The sequence below is a fragment of the Hyperolius riggenbachi genome, chromosome 9 (assembly GCF_040937935.1).
Source record: "Hyperolius riggenbachi isolate aHypRig1 chromosome 9, aHypRig1.pri, whole genome shotgun sequence".
Lineage (NCBI taxonomy): Eukaryota > Metazoa > Chordata > Amphibia > Anura > Hyperoliidae > Hyperolius > Hyperolius riggenbachi.
In genome coordinates this window covers 27,088,511-27,112,168 of record NC_090654.1, presented here as the reverse complement: position 1 = coordinate 27,112,168, position 23,658 = coordinate 27,088,511, and the positions used below count along the sequence as shown (strand labels likewise).

Below are 23,658 nucleotides of genomic sequence, written 5' to 3'. Positions count from 1 at the left end.
GAGACTGCTCTTGAGCATTAGTTTATCAGCCATGAGTGATACCCTTCCTCCAGCGAGGTAGGGCATGTTATTAGTCATAGGCATCTTAGGGGGCCATGAATCATAGTAGTGTTTCTTGTAGCGCGACTAGAATTTTAAAATAAAAGGAGGGTGAGGGGTAAATTTGTTAACTAAGTGCAGGACCATTATATTGGGAGTTTTTGTGTCTGCTCATCTGAGAAAGTTAAGCTGTATGAGAGAAATTTAAAGGAAAAAGAGGAGGGAAAGAACAGAGTAGCTGGAAAGAAAGAGGAAAAGGTGTAGGGTGAGATTAGAGTAGAAGGGCGAAAGAGAAGAGAAAGAAACCACAGGGACGGGGAGTGCCCCCGAGCAACATCTTCAACGAGAGATGACTGCCAGACTCTAAGAGGGGAGTATGTTATTGGTCTCAGCAAGTGTGCACCATTCTATCATGGTCTGGATTTACAAGGTAGGTGATCAAGGGGTCCCATACTTTATGAAATTTTTTCACATTATCATTCATTCGGGCTCTTAATTTTTCAAAAAAGAGAATATGTCCTAGCCTGTTTTTGATAGCATCAAATGATATGGATTGGGAGTTTCAGGCGGCTGCTATTTTAATTTTAGTGGCAGTAAATATATAAGTCCACCTGAACATCCCCCTCTTTTAGACGGTTTTTAAACGTTTTTATTCTACTCTGGCGCCTCTGTACAACAAGCCTTGCTGAAATCTTGATTCCACCCTCGGTGGAGGGGTGCTGCCCCGTTTCCTATCTACAGAGAGCGACATCTTAAAAACCTGAGTGGGGTCAGGTTCTAATACTCCCCACCTGCACTTGAAGTGGTTGCCTATGGGTAAATATTTTGCTTTAAATATTTTGCTTTAAACCACAACCAACTTAATACTACACCATATCGGGCTCTCGATTTCTCTTTGTTCTTCCAAGCATTTAACCTCCTAAGGACCGCCTAACGCCAATGGGCGTGATCAAGGCGGCAGCTACAGGACCGCCTGACGCCAATTGGTGTCAAATCCTGGGGTGGGGATTTGCAGGAGATCGCATGTATCTCCGCTCCACCATCAGTCTCCCAGCGGCAATCTATTTACTTAGTACAGCACTGCAATCTAAGGCAGTGCTGTACTGGGGACAGCCTTGCAACACGGCTGTCCCCCTGGGGGACTCAGGAGTGATCCGCTGTGATAGAGGGGGGATCACTTGTGTGCCGAGTTGGACGGCCCTGCGGCGAGGCCTTAAAGCTGCAGTGGCCCAATTTAAAAAAAATGGCCTGTTCACTAGGGGGGTTTAACACCACAATCCTCAAGAGATTAAAGCCCATACTCACTACGCAATTTTTACAATGATTTTCCCAACGACCATTGATTTTTTTGAGTGATGAGCAATTGTTTTCACGATCTCACAATGTGGGTGCAGGCATGTGATTACATGAACGACATTTGGCTGCGTTCAGTGATAACGACCGCCATGACGGATCGGATCTTTAAGATCCCCAACGACTCCAGACCAAAGTACCGCGATCGTTTGACCTTCCGTTCATGCCCATTGTGTGGTGTCGCGTGATGCCGCGTGTTCCCGTGGGCAGGAAGATGGATCGGGGAACCTCGTTCATCATGAGGTGTCGTTGTGAGGTTCCCGGATCCTTGAGCTTTGAAGCAAACCTGCGAGGTCCAGAGGGGAAAAAAATGTGATACTTACCTTTGTGGAGAGAAGCCTCTGGATCCTCCAAAGACTTCCCATGTCCTCCTCCGGACCACCGATCCAGAGCTGGGACACTCAGACAATCGCGGCCATGCTCTGGTATGAGAGCGAGTGTGGCCACACGGCACAAGACGGAACATGCCTGTGCAGTGGCATGGAGCCAAAATCTGAGCCCGTTCCGCTCTGTGCTACTACACAGGCACCAGCCAGGGGCCGCCGGACCATGACGCCAAGTGACACATTTACGTCAGGTGGCATGGGCCCTGGAGCGCCATTACAGACAGCCCTCCCCCCTCCCCCCCCCCCCCCGGAGCTGCCGCTCATGTTACTGTCTGAGGTGGCGACCGCCTCCTCTATTATAGACCCCACCGGCCCCCTCTCCTCCGTGCGTACTTCGTCCTGTGGCTGCTGTGAAGAGGCAGGAAGCAGGACAACGGTTTCTTGTAGGACTGCCCTCAGCCAGTGAGGAGCAGGGATATGGGAGGGGTGATGACAAGCTTCCTTCTCGTTGGCAATGGCAAAAAAAGAGCCAGGCTGACTGATATTTATTACAGCAGAAACATTTCTGATTATATTGGAGTGCTTGCACTGCAGGGTAAGGTTCCAGGCTACATAATAGACACAGAGCAGTGGGTAAATGGAATTTGATTTTGTGGCTGACAATCTCTCTTTGATTTTGATGCTTTCCTTGCGTTGAAGTACATCCACGGCTATAATTACTAGGTAATTTCCGGTAGAGTTGATCCAGGGATTTTATCGGAGTACCACCTGGAGTCAAGAAGTAAGGGCTGGAACCCACAATTGCGGTTTTGTGAGCATTTCTGGAGCGATTCAAAACGCTAGCGTTTTGCCAAAACGCTCAACTAATGTTAATGGATGGGGCAACTTCCACTGGAGCGTTTGTGCTTCCTGAAATCGCAAGCGCAGGACATGCAGCATTTTGGGAGCACTAGCGCTTCAATGTTAAGTATATCATCGCTGGCGTAATCGCTCATCAAAACCTGCACAGAGCGATTTTGCTGGCGTTTTAAAGTTACTGCACACTGTAACAAAATTAAAATTGATTGAACGGATCAATCAGACTTTAAAACGCTAATCGCTACACAACCGCTGGCAAATTGATACACTTTTTAAAAACAGTCCCTAAAATGCTCATGAAATCGCTTACAAACCGCTCATACAAAGCGCTAGCGATCGCGATTAGCGATTGCGTTTTGCAGTGGGTTCCAGGCCTAATAGTTTTTCCCGTTAAAACCCTAATTGGTCTTGTGAGGATTTTTTTGTTTTCCCCAAACCAAAGGGATATGTCAGGGCACATTCACACTTGAGCGTTTTGCCGGCGATTTCGGCAAAATGCTCAAACGCTAGCGCTTTTCAAAGCGCTAGGGTAATAAAAGTCTATGGGCCCGTTCTCACGCATAGCCTGCACCATTTCAGGCGATTTCCCGGCGAACGCGTTTTAGTGCTATAGAAGCGTAAACTGCGATCGCTAAAAAAAATCGCCAGGTGTGAATGGTGATTTTTTGGCGTTAATCGCCAAAAAACGCCAGAGCAAAACGCTAGCAAAATCGCTAGCGTTTTGCGATCAGCAAGTGTGAATGGACCCTGAGGGTGCAGGACAGAATGGTACCCATTGTTTTTATTTTTTTTTGTTCATTTGGTTGAACTCGATGGACGGATGTCTTTTTCTAACCCAACTATGTAACTGTGCACCAACTCTGAAGAATTAGCATCTCACCTCAGATTTCCCATAAAGTAACCTTGTAGTAATCCTGAGCAATATAAACATGTTGTGCACCCTCAGAAGCTACCTGCAGTGAACATGGCACCAGGGGCATAACTAGAGGACGCAGCGCCTGCAACTGCAGGGGGGCCCGGAGGTGTGTGGGGGGCCCCCAACTACTAACCTTTACTTCCTCTGATACTTCACATCAGGTGTTTTTGTGGCTACACCTGTTATGGGTGTAAAGGTCATGATGGCCAAACTTGCTTTACGGCCCCTCTATAGGAGCCCATAAACCTAACGATTTTCCCGCCGATATACGGTCGATTCGATCACAGTGATCGAACTGGCTGTGAAATCGCCGCACACACCGCTGACAGAACGAACGATTTCCGTCCGAAATCGATCGTTCCCGTCGATCCGTCCGTGTGGAAGATTTTTCTCGATCGCCAGCGGGTCGGGAGTGCGTCGATAGCGGCGTTCCAATGCCTGACGACCGACGCAATACAGCGGAGATACATTACCTGTTCCGGCCGGCGCGAGTCCCCTGGTCTTCGCTGTCTTCTTTCCACGCTGGGTTCTGGACCGGCTGCAGCTACTGAACTTCCTGTCCCGGCAGGAAGATTAAACAGTAGAGCGCCCTCTACTGTTTAAACTTCCCCTGGACAGGAAGTTCAGTAGCTGCAGGAACGGTCTGGAGCCCGGAGCGGAGGAGAAGACAGCGGGGACCAGGGGACTCGCGACGGCCGGAACAGGTAATGTATGCGGGGGGGCGTCATGCTTCACGGATTGTGATCGGTTTCAGGCTGAAATCGATTCACAATCTGTTTGCAGTAAAGGCAGCCATACGATCCCTCTCTGACCAGATTCGATCAGAGAGGGATCTATCTGTTGGTCGAATCTGATGGCAAATCGACCAGTGTATGGCCACCTTATGATGGGCCTTAGAAGAAAAGGTATGCACACCTGACACAATAACAGGATAGCCAGTGACAACAATGGATGCTCAGTCTATAAATCGGGCTGAAAAGCCCTAAACATACGTCATAAAACCACCACACCAGCACTTGATAAATGCAAATAGAATTGTGTTCTCGAAAATGCTTAAATGTAAAATACATGTAAACACATACAAATGAGAAGTCCGTTTCTTCCAGAGTAAAATGAACCATAAATGACTTTTTTCCTATGTTGCTGTCACTTTCAGTAAGTAGTAGAAATATGACAGAACCGACAGGTTTTGGACTAGTCCATCTCCTCAAGGGGTATTCTCTCAGCATGGCCTTTATTGTTTATTAAGACACTCTCTGTAAAGGATTTATACAAAAAAGCTGCCCAGCCTCCCTGCTCACCGTAAACTTTTTTGACAGTTGAAAGGAGCAACTGACATTTACTAAGTGCTTTTGAAAATAAAGAAAACCCTGTGAATCCCCCTTGAGGAGATGGGTTAGTCCAAAACCTGTTGGTTCTGTCAGATTTCTACTACCTGCTGTAAGTGACAGCAGCATTAGTCAAAAAGGAATTTATGACGTCAAGTATTTTTCTCAGGAATAAAGATATTTTTCATTTGTATGTGTTTACATACCGGTATATTTTAAATTTTAGCATTTTTGCAATAGTGGTCCTTTAAATTGTAAAAAGGTAGCAGTATAACAGTTCATGAAAAGTTCAATATGTAAGTAGGACATACATGTAACTGACAGCAGGTCAGGATATGAGAGGAGTCAACATGAGCACAAATCAATCAGAAAGCATGATGCACACAGCAAAGTCAGTGGTGTAGCTAAGGAGCTGTGGGCACTGATGCAAGTTTTACATTGCCCCCCACCCCTCCTCTATACATAACAATTGATACAGCGCACCAAAACCTGCTAATGGCAACTACAGTGTCAGAGGTGCAAGCAGGGGATGGGGAAAAGCTTGTTAATGATTACCACTATTCAAAGCATCTATAGAAGTGATTATTATGAGCACAGGACCAATAGAGAGTTAATACTGTGGTTCAGGGAGGGCCCCTCGGGGCCCCTCTGCCCAAGGGCCCCCGATGCAGTCGCAACCTCTGCAACTACTATTGCTACGTGCAGCAAAGTGCAATACAATCATGAGCAAAGAAGGAACAAACACATGCTATTGGTAACAGTATGATACCATCCCAAAAGTATACCGACAGCGCAGTTTTGGGAGGACCCTTCGTCAGAGATTATACAATAGTGGCTCCTCCCTGGCAGCAGCCCCTGATAAAGGGTTCCCCCGAAACGGCGCTGTCAGGGTATACTTTTGGGATTACATGTATGCCCTGCTTACATATTGAACTTTTGATTTACTGTTCTACTGCTACTTTTTTTATTACAATTTAAAGTAAACCAGAGACGAAGCACCGTCATGTATTTTACCATATATATCAGTGGGAACATTAGAGAAAACACCTACCCTGCTCTCTGTTTCATCCTTCACTGCTCAGCCTGCTTGTTGTCAGCCCTGATAAAATCCACGACTGAGCATTCAGTCTGACTTTGCTCAGGAATATTTATAACTGAATATGTGGTATAACAACAGAGGCGCCAAGTAGAGTAAAATTAGTTAAAATTATTAAAAAGGGGGAAGTGGGTGGACTCACCTCCCTTCTGAAAAAATGGCCAGACAACGGGCAGGTTCCTTCAAGTTTAAAGTAACATTTATTATGAGCTCCAAAAGTGTAACGCGTTTCACGGGTAACAGTCCCGCTTCTTCAGGCAAACTATTTTTGGAGGGAGCAAAGTCGGGTCAAGAGCCAGATATAGCGCCTCTGAGTCTGTCTCTGATGTCTTTTCAAGCCCAAGCCTGCCCCCTTGTGGCTCTGCGCAGCAATCACTATACCTGAGTCATTATAGCAAAGCCAGACTGAATGCTCAGTCTGGGATTTTATCAGGGCTGATAACAAGCAGACTGAGCAGTGAAAAATGAAACAGAGAGCAGGGTAGGTGTTTTCTCTAATGTTCCCACTGAGATATATGGTAAAATACATGAGGGTGCTTCGTCTCTAGTTCACTTCAAAGAAAGTCTGAAGCGTAAAAAAAAATAGCTCTTTTTACCTTGCAGTCCTCTTCAGCAATAATACCATAGCTGAAATGCAGCATTCCTGCGGCACAATGAGGTCTTAATCACCCCAAAATCCCCAGGGCAAGATTTGGGGCTCCTTCCGGGGAGAGGCAGAGCTTTGCACAGTAGCTCTGCCTCTTCTCGCGTCAATCTCCGTGAATCTCCGCCTCTCTTCTTTCACTGAGAGGAATGGGGAGAGGCGGAGATCCACGGAGATTGGCACGAATGGAGGCAGAGCTACAGCACAAAGTTCTGCCTCTACCCCGGCAGCAAAATCCACGACCTGAAAATCGTGGATTTTTGCCCCGGGATTTTGGGGGGTTAAAACCTCGTTGTGCCGCGGGTATGCGGCGTTTCAGCTCTGGCATTAATGCTGAAGACTCTCTTTAATATAATTCTATTTGCATTTACCAAGTGCTGGTGCGCAAGTCAATTTTTATGACCTTGTATGATGGGCCCCAGCCTGTGAAGGTTACCAAAGGGAGGCAAGGGAAAGGGTGTGAAAATTAAGAACAATCAAAGTTTTGCTGGGGGGCCCCATGCTTTTGTAGTTCCGCCCCTTCACGGCACATCTGCACTTTACATAGTTCCCGAGATTGCAGAGTAACTTCCTTCTAAAACTAACAGTAACTCATTTGCATATACATCTCCTGATTGTAGCTACAATACTGTATATAAATATATATTTTCTCATGCAGTTTTTTTTCAAACTCAGCCTATAATGATGATCTCATACTATGCGATTTGCTGAATCATGGCCACAATTTCTCTGCGATTCCCGGAGCGATCTCAATTTGGCTGCTGCAGCCACTGATTTGATAGCTCCGGGATCGCTCCTAAGGCTACTAGTGGGACCGCCCCCCATATAGATCCACCAATGTAGCGCCTAGTGAACAAAGTGCTGCAAAAGGGCTCCCAGTGTGTCCCAAGCATTACTTTGTGTCTTATTGGAACTGATATTCGCATGGACATGATATTCTAACTTCCTTCCTGTGGGTTCCACAGATGGATTTCAGCCCGCGGGGATTTTTCACCTTATGCATCAGAGCAATTTTCACCTCCCATTCATTCGCCAATAACTTTATCACTAACTAGCTGATTGCCCGGCGTTGCCCGTGTATGTATTTGGCTGGTGTTGGCTCTGCCTACTTTTTCTAACCCTAACACACAATTACTCACTGACCAAGTTTGTGAGCTTTGCTGTCTTTGGTATCAATAATCTGCAGTGAAATGAAACAAATCTGATGGGCTGTGTGTGGCTCCACCCCCTTTTCTGAATTTGAACCCCAGTCACCCAATAACCAACTGTACCAGGTTTGAGGCCTGTGCCATTAACAGTTCAAGAATGGTAGCAATTAAATATTCCCCTTGAAAAGCAACAGGTGATGTTTGATTCACTTGTGTAGGCTCCACCCACTTTTCTGAATATTAATCCCAGTTACCCTGTGACCAACTGTGCAAAGTTTAAAAACCCTGCCATTAACAGAATGGCTGCAGTTCACATTTTCCCAGTGAAATTTGTATTTGTCTCCACCCACTGATGACCCGGCGTTGCCCGGGTATGTATTTGACTGGTGTTGGCTCCGCCCACTTTCTAACCCTAGCACACAAAAACACTCAATGACCATGTTTGTGAGCTTTGGGGTCCTTGGCATCAATAATTTGTATATTCCCATAGAAATTAAACAAATCAGATAGGCTGTTTGTGGCTCCACCCCTCTCCAGCATTTGAACTCCAGTAATCCAATGACCAACTGTACCAGGTTTGAGGCTTGTGCCATTAACAGTGCAAGAATGGCAGCAATTTTAATATTCTCCTTGAAAAGTGACATGTGATTTTTGATTGGCATTTTTAGGCTCCACCCACTTTTCTGAATATTAATTCCAGTCACCCAGTAACCAGCTAAGTTTGAGAACCCTGCCATTAACAGTGAAGAAGGGCTGCAGTTTACAATTTCCCAGAAAAATCTGTTTTTAACTCCACTGACTTTTTGTAACCTTGACACACAGTCACTACTCAATGACCAAGTTTGTGAGCTTTTGGGTTCCTGGCATCAAAATTGTGCTAATGGAAGCAGTTTATCCAGCAAAGAAATCTGTCTGTTTTTGGCTCCGCCCCTTTACTGAATTTGAACCCCAAACACTTAACGACCGACTGTAGCAGGTTTGAAGCCTCTGCTATTAATAGTGTGAGAATGGCTGCAGTTTCAATATTCCCCTTGAAAATCAATAGGTGAATTTTGATTGGCTCTTCTAGGCGCCACCTACTTTTCCGAATATTAATCCTAGTCACCCAGTGACCACCTGTGTGAAGTTTGAGAACCCTGCCATTAACAGTGTAAGAAAAGCTGCAGTTTACATTTCCCCATGTAAAAAGTTAGTTGTTTTTAGCTCCGCCCACTATTTCTCATCTTGACATACAGTCACTTAATGGCCAAGTTTATGAGCTTTGGAGTCTTTGGCATCAATAAGTTGCATTTTGCCATTGAAATTAAACAAATCTGATTGGCTGTTTTTGGCCGCTTCCTTCAGAATTTAAACCCCAGTCTCCCAGTGACTGACTGTAGCAGATGTTAGGCCTCTGCCATTCAGAGTGCATGAATAGCAGCAATGTAAATATTCCCCTTGAAAATCAAAAGGTGAATTTTGATTGGCTGCTGTAGGCTCCACCCACTTATCTGAATATTAGTCCCAGTCACCCAGTGGCCAACTGTGTCACGTTTGAGAACCCTGCCAATAACAGAATGGCTGAAATCAATCTAACAAATCTGATTGGCTGTTTGTGGCTCCACCCCTTTGGACCCCAGTCACCCAATGACTGACTGTATCAGGTTTGAGGCCTCTGACACTAACAGTGTAAGAATGGTAGCAATGTGAATATTCCCCTTGAAAATCAATAGGTACATTTTGATTGTCTGTTGTAGGCTCCACCCACATTTCTGAATATTCATCCCACTCACCCAGTGGCCAATTGTGTAAAGTATGGGAACCCTGCAATGTAAAAAATGAAGTTGTTGGCACCGCCCACTTTTTCTAACCTTGACATACAGTCACTCAATTATCAAGTTTATCAGCTTTGGGGTCCTTGGTATCAATACTTTGTATATTCCCATTGAAAAATAAACAAATCTGGCTGTTTGTGGCTCCGCCCCCTTCCTGAATTTGGACCCCAGTCACCCAGTGACCAACTGTACCAGGTTTGAGGCATCTGCTTTTACCAGTATAAAAGAATGGTAGCAGATGAAATATTCCCTTTGAAAATCAAAAGGTGGATTTTTATTGGCTGTTGTAGGCTCCAAAATCCACCTTCCAAAATCTTAATCTCTCACCCAATGACCAACTGTGCAAAGTTTGAGAACCCTGCCATTAACAGTGTAAGAATGGGTGCAGTTTATAGTTTCCCAGTAAAATTGTTTTGGCTCCGCCCACTTTTTGTAACCTTGACACACAGTCACTCAATGACCAAGTTTGTGAGCTGTCAGGTTCCTGGCATCAAAAATGTGTGAATGGAAGCAGTTTATCCACCAAGGAAATCTGATTGGCTGTATGTGGCCCCGCCCCTTTAGTGAATTTGGACCCCAGTCACCCAATGACCGACTGTAGCAAGTTTGAAGCCTCTGCCATTAAAAGTGTAAGAATAGCAAAAGTTTAAATATTCCCCTTGAAAATCAACAGGTGAATTTTGATTGGCTGTTGTAGGCTGCACCCATTTTCTTGAATCTTAATCACATTCCCCAGTGACCAACTGTGTCAAGTTTGAGAACTCTGTGATTAACAGTCTATGAATGGCTGCAGTTTACATTTTCCCATTTAAAATGAACGGCTGAAATTTGATTGGCTGTTGTATGCCCCGCCCACTTTTCCTGGATTTGTAACCTCGGTCACCAAGTGACCAACTGTGCCATGTGTGGGGACTCTTGCTTGATTACTGTGAGAATGGCAGCCTTTTACATTTTTTCCATTGACTTGAATGGGTGGAGTCTGATTTGCTGTTTGTAGCTCCGCCCAGGTGTGCAGGGGGGACGCGGGACCCCCAGAACATATCATCCCAGGTATTAAGGGATCTGTATACCAAGTTTCGTTCAAATCGGTCAAGCCGTTTTCGCGTGATCGCGACACACACACACACACACACGCACGCACGCACGCACACACACACTATTATATATATAGATTAGCACAATTCATTGATCTATATCTTGTTTTTTCCACCACTAATTAGGCTTTCTTTGGGTGGTACATTTTGCTAAGAATTGTTTTTTTTATAAATGCATTTTAACAGGATTAATAAGAAAAAAAAATTGAAAAAATTAATTATTTCTCAGTTTTCGGCCATTATAGCTTTAAAATAATCCACGCTACCATAATTAAAACCTATGTATTATATTTGCCCGTTTGTCTCGGTTATGACACCATTTAAATTTTGTCCCCATCACAATGTATGGTGCCAATATTTTATTTGGAAATAAAGGCGCATTTTTTTCCATTTTGCATCCATCACTATTTACAAGCTTATGATTTTAAAAAATGTTCGTAGTATACCCCCTACAAATGCATATTTAAAAAGTTCAGACCCTTAGGTAACTATTTGTTTTTTGGTTTTTTTTTATTGTAATTTTTTTTCCATAAAAATTTTTATTTGGGTAATATTTTGGTGTGGGAAATAAACAGTTATTTTTTAATGTTATTACTGTATATGTGTAAATTGTAATGTAAAAAATATGTAGCTGTAGTTTTACTATTTGGTAATTTTACTATTTCCGCCCACCGGATCCTGGCCACAGATGGCGTCTGGCGCTTCTGGAAACGGGGCTGGGCGGTGACTTTGCCTGTCAACGTAGGGGTGAGTGAACGGTGCCCTCATTGGTCCCCCCTTTTTGTCTAATAGTTTTCTATCAGGTCCGCAGGTTATGCTAGGCCTTGTGATTGGTCAGATAACCTTAAAGAGGAACTGTAACGACAAAACGTCCCCTGGGGGGTACTCACCTCGGGTGGGGGAAGCCTCCGTATCCTAATGAGGCTTCCCACGCCGGCCTCCATCCGTCAGGGGTCTCGCTGCAGCCCTCCGTGCAGCGGTGACGTAATATTTACCTTCCTGGCTCCTGCGCAGGCGCTCTGACGGCTGTCGGCTCCGAAGTAGGCGGAAATACCCGATCGCCGTCGGGTCTGCTCTACTGCGCAGGCGCAAGTTTCCGGCGCCTGCGCAGTAGAGCGGACCCGACGGAGATCGAGTATTTCCGTCTATTTACGTGCCGAAAGCAGCCACAGCGCCCCCGCTGGAGCCAGCAAAGGTAAATATTGAAGCTACAGTCGGCTCTGTCGCCGGCTTTTCGGAGGGCTGCAGCGAGACCCCCGTGGGACAGAGGACGGCGTGGGAAGCCTCATTAGGATCCGGAGGCTTCCCCCACCCGAGGTGAGTACCCCCCAGGGGAGGTTTTTGTTGTTACAGAGTCTCTTTAACCTGGGATTGGTTGTTTCATTGGTGGATGGATATAAAAGTGTGCAATGTATGCTAGTATGTTAGACTGTCACTTGCTTGAGAAGGGAGATATACCCCGAAACGTTGCACTTTGTGTGACAGCCTGTAACTATGATCATTCAATAAAAGAGCATATGAATTACATGGATGGTGCCGGCTTCATCTCCTATGAAGGGATAAATTCACGTTCACGCACGCACGCACATTTTTGCACGCGATTACAGTTTTTCGTGCTAAAACGCGCACAAAGCACTTTTTCACAGCCGTGATAACCGTTATCACGGTTTTGTGAATCAAGCCCAAGGAATCTGGCCGGCCTTCACTACTAAACAAACACTAAAACAAAAACTCAAGTCTGGTTGGAGAGTTCCCTATACTGTGAATGTGGAATTACTATTGATTTATAAAGCACCGATATACTGTATTGCGTGGCGCTGTACACAGTAAGAAACAAACATGGGGTATAAAACAATACAGACAATGCTATACACCAATATACAAAATACAGAACTGAAGCAAAATACAGAATTAATAATGACAGTGACAAAAGTAACACAACAAATAAAAGACATAACAAATTCCAAGACACAAAAGGGGGAGGGAGCCCTGCCCTTGCGAGCTTACAATCTAAAAGAATGGGGAACACAAGAGATGGGGTAGTATTATTGATACCTAGAGCCTAGAGCAGGGGTCTCAAACTCAATTTACCTGGGGGGCCGCAGGAGGCAAAGTCAGGATGAGGCTGGGCCGCATAAGGGATTTCACAGCCGCCTCTGCCCGCCCCTCTCACTCTTCCTTCACAGAGAGGGGCGGGGAGAGGCGGCGATCCGTGCGGCGATTGACGTCAGGAGGGGCAGAGCTGAAGCCGAAAGCTCTGCCCCTTCCAGGAAATGCCAGCGGATTGCCCCCCGGGCGATTTGGGGGCTCTGCAGCCCTCGTTTAGCGGCGGGGATGCGGCGGATTACTTGGGAGCACTGAAGCGAACTATAAGGAAGCTTTTGCCAGCGAGGACCACATAATATTGTATCGAGGGCCGCAAATGGCCCGCGGGCCGCGAGTTTGAGACCCCTGGCCTAGAGGCTGTATGTTATTAGGTTATCTAGTAAGAGTACAACTTGGCCAGAGGTCAAAGGGGGAATGGCCTAAGTTAGATTGTATGCTTGTCGGAAAAAGTGAGTTTTGAGGGAGCATTTAAAGATTTCAAATGTTGGAGAGTGACGAATGAGTTGTGACAGCGGATTCCAGATTAGGGGTGAAGCACGTGAGAAATCTTGTATGCCTGAATGCGAGTAGGTAATTCGAGAAGAGGACAAAAGAAAGTTGTATGGAGATCTGAGATTGCATTCCTTTGGTATCTGGAAACTAGTGAGGAGAGGTACAGGGGAGATTGTGGAAAGCTTTGTAGGTTAGGGTTAAGAGTTTGAACTGGATCCTCTGGTTAATGGATCCTCTGGTAGCCAATTAGGAAGAGCTTGACAAAGAGGATAAGCAGAGGAGGAGCAAGATGAATGATGATGAGTCGAGCAGCTGAGTTCAGTACAGATTGGATGGGTCCCAGTCTGTTATATGGTAATCCACAAAGTAGTATATTACAAAAGTCCAAATGAGATATTATAAGAGCATGCACTAACATTTTAGTAGTGTCCTGAGTAAGAAAAGGTCAGATGTGAGATGTTTTTTTGAGTTTGAGATGACAGGAGCTGGTTAGGGAGTGAATGTGAGGAATAAATGAGAGAGAAGTATCAAATATTACCCAGTAGCTGATGAGCTGGCATTGCCCGGGTATGTATTTGTTTGGTGTTGACTCCGCCCACTTTTTCTAACCCTAACACACAATTACTCAATGACCTAGTTTGGTCTGGTTTGATCTGTGGCATCAATAATTTGCATTGAAAAGAAGCAAATCTGATTGGCTGTGGCTCCACCCCCTTTTCTAAATTTAAACCCCAGTCACCCAATGACTTGTTGGCACCAGGCTTGAGGCTTTTGCCATTAACAGTGCAAGAATGGCAGCAATTAAATATTCCCCTTAAAAATCAAGGGGTGAATTTTGATAGGCTTTTGTAGGCTCCACCCACTTTTCTGAATATTAGTCCCAGTCAAATTTTGCATTACAATTTTGCATTGTAATTGCGAAAAATGATGTGCTTATCACTACCCTAATTAGTGTAAAAGTTGTGCTTATCACTACATATGCAATTCCACTTTTCTTCTGCGTTTTCTCCTAGGTGATAATTTTTTTTTTTATCTTCTATTTAAAATTACTTTCCAGCAATTTTCAAATGAAAAAGTACTGAGAAGTAAGTACAAAAGTACTATCAAAATTATTTTGAGAATGGTCTTGCTTGCTGGTGGCTTAGCAGGTATTTTCTTTAACCATTTACCGACATCCTAACGTATTAAAACGTCATGCTTACCGCTATTAACGGCAACATGACGTTTTAATACGTTGCGCATTCCACTGCTACCGCTGTGTGCGCGCCGCTACCGCCGCTGTTTCCGTCGGGATCCCGTGCTGGGTGATTGGGGAAGAAGACCGAACGGTCCTCTACCCAATCGCAGTGCCTGGAGTGAATGGACGTGACCGCGAACAGCGGCTACGTCCATTCACAAAAACAGGAAATGTAACAATTAAATAAAGTGTGTAAAAAAAAAAGTGAACACTTCCTATAACGAGTGTTCACTAGCGCCATCTTGTGGCCAAAAAGTATACTACATCTACAAAATACATACATTTTCAAGTACATACACTTCATTAATAAAATTACACTTCCAAACCCCCTGACACCCCCCCCCCCCCCCCCCCCGAAAAAAAAAAAACACTTGTAAAAAAAAAAATCAGCTTAAAAAAAAAAAAGTTGCCTTAGGGCTTTTTTAATCTATATTTTATGGGGGATGTAATGATCCGCTCAGCTGGCTGCACAAGCAGCCAGCTGTTTGACCATTCCTTATGTCTGTGAGATGCAGGTCTCTGGAAAAGAGACCTGGCTTCATCTTGCAACTTTCAGAGTTGCTTTGCTGAGGGATTTGCATACATGCAAATTGCCCAGCTGGCTCCTTTGAGGGCTGGCACTATAAGGAGCTGCTGCTGACCAGTAGGCTTCGCTGGTCATAAGGGTTTGTCCTGTGAAACACTCCTGGAGTGTCAGCCATGCTTATTGTTTGAAGATTAGCTTAGAGTAATTCCTGGGACTGCGCTAGGCATCCTTGCTAGAGCAGTCAGGATTGTATTATTTGTATTGCCTGTTCTGTCTCTCTTGCTGTACTTGGATCGCACTTGCTCTGGCGGAAAAAGCAGTGGATCCTGCTAAGCTCTCTTGCTATACTTGGATCGCACTTGCTCTGGCGGAAAGAGCAGGGGATCCTGCTAGCTCTGTTGCCTTACTTGGATCGCACTCGCTCTGGCGGAAAGAGCAGTGGATCGTATCTCTCACTTATTCCTGTTTTCGTGTATCTGTCTGGTCTGATGCGAACGCTTGCTGGAGGCTCGGTGAGGTAACCGTTAAGCAAGCGCTCGCGTCCTTTGTTTCATGTTTGTCTGTCGGTGGTTAGTTAGGCGTGCTTGTCTCTGTTGTGCTTAACACGCGGAGACCGCGCAGTAAACACGTTCGCTTTTGCAAATGAGTGCGGTGTTCGCGTTTAGTTAGCGTTTGTTATTTTCCTTATCTTCTCATTGTATGATTTGCTGTGCTTTTACTACTCTCATGCCCTGTCTTGCTTAAAGAGAACCCGAGGTGTGTTTAAAGAATGTTATCTGCATACAGAGGCTGGATCTGCCTATACAGCCCAGCCTCTGTTGCTATCCCAAACCCCACTAAGGTCCCCCTGCACTCTGCAATCCCTCATGAATCACAGCCGTGCTGTGAGGCTGTGTTTACATCTGTAGTGTCAGTCTCAGCTGCTCCCCCGCCTCCTGCATAGCTCTGGTCCCTGCCCCCGTCCCTTCCCTCCAATCAGCAGGGAGGGAAGGGATGCAGGCGGGGACTGGAGTTCTGCAGGAGGCGGGGAGAGCAGCAGACTGACTCTATAGAGATAAACACAGCCAGCTCTGACAAGCTGTTTGTCAGCAGCGTGGCTGTGATTTATGAGGGATTTCAGAGTGCAGGGGGGACCTTAGGGGGGTTTGGGATAGCAACAGAGGCTGGGCTGTATAGGCAGATCCAGCCTCTGTATGCAGATAATATTCTTCAAACCCACCTCGGGTTCTCTTTAAGCCTTGTGTCACCTCTGGCAATTGCCTCTCTTGCGATTGCGTTCCTACTTCATTTCTGCTGTTGTGTGTGCACCGTCGCGGGTTGGCGACTAGATTGGTGCACACACATACATTCTGTCCCTGTGCTCATTCTCTTTCGCAATCGCTTCTCTTGCGATTGTGTTCTCACTTGGTTTCCTCTGTTGTGTGTCCGCCGTCGCAGGTTGGCGGCTAGATTGGTGGACATACATACATTCCTCATCTGTGCTTATTCGGTCTTGTGTCGCTGTTAGCAATCGCCATCTCTGGCGATTGCCTTCTCACCTGATCTTCACGGTTGTGTGTTCATCGTCGCAGGGTGGCGACTAGATTGGTGGACACACATACCCTCTGTCGCTTTGATCTCTCTCTTTCAGGGCTATCTTGCCCTGTGTTTCTTCCCTTCGTGCAATTCCTGTCTGTCGTCTGTGGCAGGCAGAGGAGCTGTTTCTCTGCACTCCACAGCTCCACCTGCCGACAGGAATTTCCCTCTACAGGTGCGTTGCACCTTTTGCTGGGTTCCCTCAAATTATACGCTTGTGGAGGATTTCCGCAGTGTCAGCGCACGTCCTGTGCGCTGATCACGAAGAGAATTCCACAATCGTTACAGGGGAAAATTTATTTTAATTTATTATATAGGGGCTGGTAATTATGGCCAGAAAAAAAAAAACAGAACAGAAAAATAACACTTGTATTTCAAAATAATATACTGTCGCCATACATTGTGATAGGGACATAATTTAAACGGTTTAATAATCGGGACAACTGGGCAAATAAAACGTGTTTGTTTTATCCACAGGAGAATGTTTAATTTTAAAACTATAATGGCTAAAAAAACTGAGAAATAATGATTTTTTTTCTTTTTTTTTCTGTTTTTCTCATTAGAATAAAAAAATTCTTAGCAAAATGTACTATCCACAGAAAGCCTAATTGGTGGCGAAAAAAACGAGGTATAGATCATTTTCTTGTGATAAGTAGTGATAAAGTTATTAGGGAATAAAAGGGAGGAGCACTGACAACTGAAAATTGCTCTGGTCCGTTAGGATAAAAACCCTTGGGGGTGAACTGGTTAAAAATATCACATAGGAAAAAAACTCAGGTGGAAAACTGAATTGCATATGGCCCCAGGTGTGTTACCTTTGCCTTTCCCACGGTAAGTAAAAGCCGCTACTATTCCAGTAGATCGTCTATGCAGGTATCTGAGATGAGCAATCACATTTTTTTCACTTTTGCTCCCCAGATATCGAAGGACATTTAACATTTTCTTCTGCTCAGAACGTGTGCAGAATTTTGCCTGTTTAACTGTTTTTTTTGTCCAGTTGCACAAATCTCCATCCTTCTAAAAATGTGTTTCCTGCTTCTAAAAAACCATCACCATATGCTGTGACTGGTTTCCTGAAGTTGCAAAATGAACATTGCTCATCAAGAGCCACCAGGAGTGGGTTCCCGGAAAAACTCCTTCACACTAACACAGTGATTTCTTTCTTCTGCATTCAGATTCCGGGACTCTGATCGAGCCCCGAGTACAGGAGTCCAACGCTGCTCTGTTGGGTCTCGGAAGAACTTAGAAGTCTACCATGGCTATCACTGAGAACCTGATAAGCGCGTACTCTGCCTTGACAACCCCGAGCTATGATGAAGAACCAGTCTATTTATGCCCAAACACTGAAAGCAACAGATTTGGAGCTCTGGTAGTCCCAGTCTTCTACTACATGATTTTCGCCGTCAGCTTGCTGGGGAACGGCTTGATTCTGTTCCTACTCTTGAAATTTGAGAACATCAAGACCGTGACCAACTTGTTCATCTTCAACCTGGTGATATCTGACCTGATGTTTACAGCCTCACTTCCCTTTTGGGGTTACTATCACAACCACAAATGGATCTTTGGTGACGGCTTATGCAAAGTGGTCTCATCTGTCTTCTATACTGGATTCTACAGCAGCATTTTGTTCCTAACAATGATGACTGTAGACCGCTACATGGCCGTAGTCCATGCCATCTATGCTGCTAGGACAAGGAAGCTCTTGTATGTGTATGCAGCCAGTGCCACCATCTGGATAGTGAGCTTGGTTTCTACTATTCCAAAGTTTGTCTTGTATCGAACAAGAGAAGACCCATTCGACGGAACTCTTTGCGAGGCATCAGGATATGCAGCCGACAAGATACAACGATGGAAAAAGTTCGGGTACTATCAACAGCTGGTCATGTTTTTTATGATTCCACTAGTGGTCATCCTGTACTGCTACACACTGATTGTCATCAAGCTGTACCACACCAAAATGCACAATAAGGACAAAGCTATGAAGATGATACTCATGATCGTGGTAGCCTTCTTCATCTGCTGGACCCCCTACAATGTTGTGATCTTCATCCAGGCCACACAGATGTCCCAGGAGTCTGTGAATGGAGACTGCAACAATTCTATTGACTACGTCTACTTAGTATGCCGTAATATCGCTCACTTCCATTGCTGCATTAATCCTTTCTTCTACACCTTCGTTGGAACCAAATTCCGTCGGCACTTGGCATGTGTCTTTGGAAGCTGGATTCAGTGTGGATCTCGATATAGACACTCAAGTTGGAGCAGTAAAACCAGCGAATATTCTCCTCAAACCATCTATGAGTAAACAGACTTATTTCACAGAAATTGTTCAAACATGGAACACAAACAGAATGTAGATCTCAAAGAAAGTCTAAGCTGGAACTTGGGAATGCCTCTTTGGCTCTCATAACACCTGCTCAACCCACTGAGATGCCCTCATATTTCGGTGGGATGAAGAAAGACATATTTGATTCCTATCTCCTAGCAAAGTCCAAATCTGCATACCGCAGATGCTTCTGGCTTAAAGGACAAGGCAAGAATGATATTGACAGTATATACTGCCACCTCATGGTGCCTACTAAAACCAAAACCCTTATGCCAATTTGTACAGTATTCCAGACATTATTTTTAATTTTTACGGAGAAGTGAAGAGTTAGAACTTCTGTGAGATTGTTACTGGATCCACTGCGAATACAGGTGAAAATCGGAAAATTAGAATATCGTGCAAAATTCCTTTTAGTTCAGTAATTTAACTTAAAAGGTGATACTAATATATGAAATAGACTCATTACAAAGCAAGATATTTCAAATCTTTATTTGTTATAATTTTGATAATTACGGCTTACAGCTTATGAAAACCCAAAAATCAACATCTCAGACCATTAGAATACAGTATTGTAAACATGTTCAATATTCTAGGCTCAAAGTGTCAGACTCTAATCAGCTAATTAATCCAAAAAACCTGCAAAGGGTTTCTATTTCAGATATTAGTTTCACCTTTTAAAGGACAACTAAAGCGAGAGGGTTATGGAGGCTGCCATATTTATTTCCTTTTAAACAATACCAGTTGCCTGGCCATCCTGCTGATTCTTTGCCGCTAATACTTTTAGCTATAGCCCCTGAACAAGCATGCAGCAGGTCAGGTGTTTCTGACATTATTGTCAGACCTGACTGGATTAGCTGTATGCTTGTTTCTGGTGTTATCAGACACTACTGAAGCCAAATAGATCAACAGGGCTGCCAGGCAACTGGTATTACTTACTAAAGAAAATAAATATGTCAGCCTCCACATACCTCTTGCTACAGTTGTCCTAAGTTGATTTATTAAAATGAATGGACTTTAGCCCGATATTCTAATTTTTCGAGTTTCACTTGTATTTCCCTTTAGTTCTTGCAAGGTGAATCTCTCCCAAAAAATACACATTCAGTAAATGCCGGTAAAATTGCCAAGCGCGGGTATTGCATGCCAATTTTACCAGTACTTCTGACAGCACTGCAGTATGCCTTGCGCAATTAGCGCAGTACTCTCTCAACATACGTGTTACCAAGGTAGGGCGAACTGTATTAATTGTGCAATACGTGCATAATTGTGCAATACGTGCGTAATTGTGCAATACGTACTAAGCAGTGATGACCGAAAATGCCGATATTCTTTTCCCATTCATTTTTGCGAAAATAATGTAAAATTCAAGCGAAAATGCCATCAAAAATAATTTTGAAATGAGTTTGTGAGTAAACATAACCGACTTTTGCAAATTTCTGCAGGAAAAATAATGATTTTTCACGGTTACTGTGAATTTTCGCAAGAGAAACAAAAATCTGTTTCCTCTGACCATACTGCGAAAATATAAAGTATTACTGCGAATATTTTCTCAAAATCAAAAATAACATTTTCAATGCGAAAATTACCTTGGCGAAAATTTGCAAGCAACAATGGTGCTAAAGCAGTTTTACTGACATTTACTGAATACACCCCACAGACCAGGGGTGTCAAACTCAAATACAAAGTGGGTCAAAATTGTACAATGGGACCTAGTTGCAGGCCACCCTCAATGTCTACTGGCCACCTTCCTCCCTTATAAAGTTCCGTGGTGTCTAATGGCCTCCCTCCCCTATTCAGATCCCTGGTGTCTAGTGTCTCCTCCCCCCCCCCCCCCTATACAGTTCCCTGGTGTTTAGTAGCCCACCTTCCCTATACAAATCCCTGGTGTTTAGTGGTCCACCTTCCTTCCCTTATTCAGTTCCCTGGTGTCTAGTTGTCCCTCCCCTATATGGTTTCCTGATGTCTAGAAGCCCCCACCCTCCCCTATACAGTTCCCTGGTGTCTAGAGGCCCCTCCCCTGTACAGTTCCCTGGTGTCTAGAGGCCCCTACCCCCCCCCCCCCCCCCATACAGTTCCCTGGTGTTTAGTGGTCCACCTTCCTTCCCTTATTCAGTCCCCTGGTGTTTCCCTCCCCTATATGGTTTCCTGATGTCTAGAAGCCCCCACCCTCCCCTATACAGTTCCCTGGTGTCTAGAGGCCTCTCCCCTGTACAGTTTCCTGGTGTCTAGAGGCCCCTACCTCCCACCCCTATACAGTTCCCTAGTGTTTAGTGCTTCCCCCCCCCACCCCCCCCCCAAATTTAATGGTTCTGAGGCCCAGATTTGGCCTGCGGGCCGGAGTTTGACATGTATGCCATAGACAGTAATAAATATTCTTGATTATTATTAGCCCCTCATTGATCATCTCTGTTGTTGGCATTAAAATCTCCGCATGTGTGGCAGCACTGGCCTAAAAAACGGGCAGATGTTTTTCCAATCCGATAACTTGATGTACACACTTGGGAAATTAGTCCATAGGAAGTAAATCATTTTTTTTTTAGGCTTTGGAACAGACTAAAATGCTGTAATCATTTATTCAGTACAAATTTGCTTTGTGGAACTATGAAACGCAATAAATCACATGTAAATATATTTGAATAAAGTGGACCTCAACTCATACACAGGACACAAGGAAAACACAGATGAATCCACCCTGTTTGTGTTTAGAGTGAAAGGCCTCTCTAATTCCTCCTCAGCTGTAAGTAATCACAACTGTAAGTTGACCTCTCAGCTGTGTCAGGTTAGGAATCCCGACAGTCCTCGGCAGAGCCGCTAATTTGTAAACACAGGATATTAACCCTATGTCTGCTTCAATGAAAGTAGGAAGTAAACACACTGCAGAATTATTGCAGGATTTGTATCAGCTCCAACAAATAAATGTTTTTCTTTAAAGGTTATTATGCTGTTGCTTATCTTTTAGAGGAGAGGGGAAGCTCTGAGTTTAGGTCTGGTTTAAATAAGAAGCAAAAAGTCATTGATGAACCTGTTGCTCTCTGGGGTTTAATAACTTCATAATTGTGCTTATTCTGTCATTATACTTGCTGTAATGTAAAGCTATAGACACACAGACTAAAGTTGCTAGAAACTTTTAATTCAATGACAGATCCTCCAGCTATCGTTTTTTTGAACAGTGTATGTTCTACGGAATGGACGTTTGGAGTGAAATGTAAGTTCTTTTTCTGACTTCAGTCGTTGGGTTTGCAATGAGGATCCGTCTGAAAATGGCGCCTGCGAATAATGGCGCACGGTGTTGCTACTAATCCGTTTGCCGCTTATCGCTATTTACCGTTAAAGCCTTATTGTTATTTAACGTTAAAGCCTTATTGTTATTTAGCGTTAACACACAGAACCCTCTCTGTACCTATCCCTAACCCCTAAACCCCCCCTGGTGGTGCCTAACCCTAAGACCCCCCTGGTGGTGCCTAACCCTAAGACCCCCCTGGTGGTGCCTAATCCTAAGACCCCCCGGTTGGTGCCTAACCCTAAGACCCCCCCGGTTGGTGCCTAACCCTAAGACCCCCCTGGTGGTGCCTAACCCTTACCACCCCCCTGGTGGTGCCTAACCCTAACCACCCCCCTGGTGGTGCCTAACCCTAACCACCCCCCTGGTGGTGCCTAACCATCTCCCTGGTGGTGCCTAACCCTAAGACCCCCCTGGTGGTGCCTAACCCTAAGACCCCCCCAGACCCAGTGGTGCCTAACCCTAACCTTGACAGTGTTACATTAAATCCATTCACTGTTTTGCAGTTAAACAACGTCTGCAGTTTGGCTTATGTAGGGCGCTATTGATAAATAACGTTACTGTGGGCAATAACGTCTGCTGTTTGGCAAATGAATGGCACTATTGATAAATAACGTTAGTGTGTTCTATTTTTCTTCTTTTTTCCCTGTGCGCCATTATTATGCAGTACTAACGATAAATAGCGATAAGCGTATCTTTTTAATGCGGCGCCATTTTTATGCATAGGCGCTGTTATGCACTGATCCGTTGCAATGATTGTTTGTGTCTATTGCGATTGGGTGATTATCTCATTTGTTGTTGTTTTTTTCCTTCTGCACTCATGTGATTAGACTATCGGCACATTCCGATCAATTATATCGTTTGGGTTTGTACGGGATCGTCTGTTTCTTGGATCGGGTGTAGAACTGCCAATGTAAATTGAAATAAAAAAAACAAACAAACAGATACTTACCTAGTGTTCTCCCCAGGCTGTTTTAGCCGAGTGCTCCACCCGGCTAGTTTTGATGAGCACCCGGCTGTCATTGGCTCACCTCCTACTATGCTGTAAGCAGAGTTGTGCAGAGAAGTGCCAGCCCTGCATTCTCTCATCTCGCCCCACCCGGCTACTTCTTCATGCCGCCCAGCTGGAAAAAAATTTGAACACTGCTTACCTATGGAGAGGGGAGGCTCTGGGTCCTATAAAGCCTTCCCACTCTTCTCGCAGTCCACCTCGTTCCAATCTCCCACTGAAGGAAGCTTCGGAAGGCTTCAGGAGCCCGAATGCTCCCGAAGATGGGTGGCTCTGCACCTCACAAGCTTGAGCGCGGGTGAGAGAGCGCAGGCGCAGTATGGAGCCAACTGTCTTCAGGAGCACTCGGGCTCCCGAAGATTTTTGAAGCCTCCTGCGGTGAAAGAGCAGACCCTGACCGATCGGTTGAATACGGATAACGGGGAAGCCAGCGGGGGAATGAGGGGACCAGGAGAGGAACAGGAAGGCTCTATATCACCCAGAGCCTCCCCCCTC

General features: G+C 44.9%; 1 long non-coding RNA gene across 3 annotated transcripts in view; it reads right to left on the bottom strand.

Annotated features, from left to right (window-relative positions):
• The window catches only part of LOC137532092 (uncharacterized), a 122,996-nt gene that overhangs the window by 80,954 nt on the left and 18,384 nt on the right, over positions 1–23,658 (bottom strand). The window contains exon 3 of one of the 3 annotated variants that reach the window (XR_011023853.1): positions 18,419–18,846. The exons of the other annotated variants lie outside the window; for them this stretch is intronic. This is a non-coding gene — a long non-coding RNA (uncharacterized lncRNA). Of the gene's footprint in view, positions 1–18,418; positions 18,847–23,658 lie in introns of those variants that run through there. 3 annotated transcript variants of the gene reach the window in all.